We start from the raw sequence: 2,851 nt of genomic DNA, 5'->3' as shown, positions 1-2,851 counted from the left end.
CCGTGGCCTCCACTTTTCTCATTTCTATCACCCTCCTCCTCCCATCCCCGCAGAGCTTCACTCTCATTCCCCATACCCTCTTTACCTCTCTCTCCCTCTCTTTCTTCCTCATTCACTCCCACATTCACTCTCACTTCCACCCTCTCCTCCACTTTCCTTCTTTCCTTTTCCACCTCCCTCATCCAACCCTTCCCTTCCCCTTCATCCCCCAATATCCTATCCATTACCTCCTGCCACCCCCCTTCCAACCCCATCCTCCAACTCCTACATTACTCCCACACATGCTCCCACGATTTCACTCCACTCCCACATAACCTACATTTCTTCCCCTCCTCTCCTTCCCAATATCTCCCTTCCCTCATCTCATTCCCCAATCTGAATCTCGCCAACCTCCTCCATCTCCTCTCCCCCCATCCCTTTTCTAAATATGCCAGTATCCCTTCCCCCTTTACCTATCCATACCATCTATTATATCTCGCTATCCTTATTTTTTCCCCTCTTTCCTCCTTCGGTTTCTCCTTGTCCTTTTCTTGCAACTCTTCAAACTTGATCTCTCCCTCTAATTCTCCCCCTTGCCATCTTCCTAACTCTACCCCCCTATCCCTGAAATATTGCCCCCTTTCTCCCTCCCATCCTTCTGTTTTTTCCCCTTCCTTATATTCTCTCCCATCTCATCCAAACATAACCGCGCCAACAACCCTCCTCCTCCCCCCTTCAATCTCTCCTCAAATGCCCACGCTCTTTTTCCCGCCCTGCCTCTTAACTTTTCTCTTTGTATTTCCTAACTTATCATATAACCTAGTGTTCTTCCCTCCACCCCTAACACTCACCTTAAATACCTATGCTGTAATCTCTTCATCCCCTCTCTCTCTTTCCATCCCCATATTTCCACCCCATAACTGACCATCGCCCATATTAACACATCATACAGCCATACCCTCTTCTTCCAATCCTTACCAAATCTCCCTTTCCCGATCCCCCATACCTGCCCCATCACTGCCGCCGCTTTCGCCACCCTTTCCTTTACATGCTCCTCCTGTCCCCCATTCCTCTGCAACGTATATCCTAAATACTTGAATTTCTTTACCTCTTTGATCCTCTTTCCCTTCCATCTCCAGTCCATCTTACTGCTCTTGCCTCCTCCCTTCCTAAATCTCGTTATTTTAGTTTTTTCCCTATTCAATTCCAAACCTTTTCTTTCTATATACCCTTCCAACCTTTCTAACATACTCCCCTCATCTTCCGCCAGCAACAACACATCATCCGCATACGCCAAACTATATACGTTCCCATCTCCTAACTTCACTTCCCCCCATTTAACCCTTCCCATCTCTTCTTCTATGTCCGCCATCACTAAATTAAACAGCAGGGGGCTCAGCGGACACCCCTGTCTTACCCCCTTCGCCGTCCAGAAACTTTCCCCTACTTCTCCCCTTCCCACTCTCACCCTACTCTTCGTTTCTCTCAAAATTTCGTCCACCCTTTCCACCAGCCCCTCCCTTACCCCCCTCAGCCTTAACGCTTCCACCAATACTCCCCTTTCCACCGAATCAAACGCCGCTTTCAAGTCGACAAATAAGGCCACCAATTTTCCCTCTTTTTTCTTTACTTGTCTGTTTATTAAGTAATTCAACACGAAAACATTATCCAATGTCCCCATCCCCTTTCTGAAGCCCGTTTGATTCAGTGGAATCAACCTCTTCCCTTCTACCTCCTCTCTTAACCGTTCCGACAATGCCGCCGTATATATTTTATACATAGTCGGCATTATCGACACTCCCCTATAGTCCCTTACCTCCTCTCCCTACCCTTCCTTACCGGCACCACCACCCCCTCCTTCCATTCCTCCGGCCATCCTGCCCCTTTCCATACCTTATTACATTCCCTCTATACCCATTCCTCTATACCCTCCCTCCCATACTTCCATACCTCGTTTGGAATCCCATCCACCTGCATTGCTTTCCCATCCTTTAAATTCCTAATCACCCTTCTAATTTCCTCCCTACTCAAATACATTTCTGTCCCTCGCCTTCTCCTTTCCCCTTCACCCCTTACCACTCTCCCTTCCACCCCTCCCAATAATTCCTTAAAATAATCCTCCCACTCCCTTATCTCTATCCCCTTATTTATTCCCTTTCACATTTCCTCCTTTCCATTTAAAATCGACCACCCTTTCTCTCTTATAACTTCTACTAGCTTGTTTCCCTCCCTGTTCTTCTTACTGTCCATTGAATTTCTTTCCTCTTCCTCCTCACCCTTATTGTCTTCCCTTATTCTTCCTCCCTCTCTCCCTGTTCTCGCATTAAAATCCCCCTCAATCACTGTTTTTATCCCTTCCTCTTTACTCTCCATTCCTTTATATTCTCCAGCTTACTTTCTAAATCCATATTAACATACACTCCCACTATCCTTAATCTATTCTCACCTATCCTCATCATTCCGCCATCATCCCCTCCACTTCTTGCTTTCCCTCCACCTCATAATAATCCCTTTTAATACCCATCAGCATTCCCCCCATTGCCCTTCCTTTTTTATTTCTCTTTTTCGCCGCCTGCAATCTCCACACATAACCCTCCGGCAATCTCTCTTTTATATGTTTCCATCCCTTCTCCTCTACCAATGTTTCTATTAATACCATGGCATCCCATCTTTCCAACCTATCCCAAAGATCTCTATCCTTATTTTCCAACCCTGCCACGTTCCAAAATGCTATCTTCCTTTCTTTCCTTTCCCCCTTCTTTCCCCCTTTCCTCCCTCCTACCCTTCTTTACTCTCATTCCTCTGCTCCCTGTTTCCCTTCCACCCCCTTCTCTCTCCCCTCCTCTGCCCCCCTCTTTATTCACTCCCCCCT

The sequence above is a fragment of the Trachymyrmex cornetzi genome, unplaced genomic scaffold (genome assembly GCF_001594075.2).
Source record: "Trachymyrmex cornetzi isolate Tcor2-1 unplaced genomic scaffold, Tcor1.1 scaffold168, whole genome shotgun sequence".
NCBI lineage: Eukaryota > Metazoa > Arthropoda > Insecta > Hymenoptera > Formicidae > Trachymyrmex > Trachymyrmex cornetzi.
Note: the sequence above shows the minus strand (reverse complement) of the source record.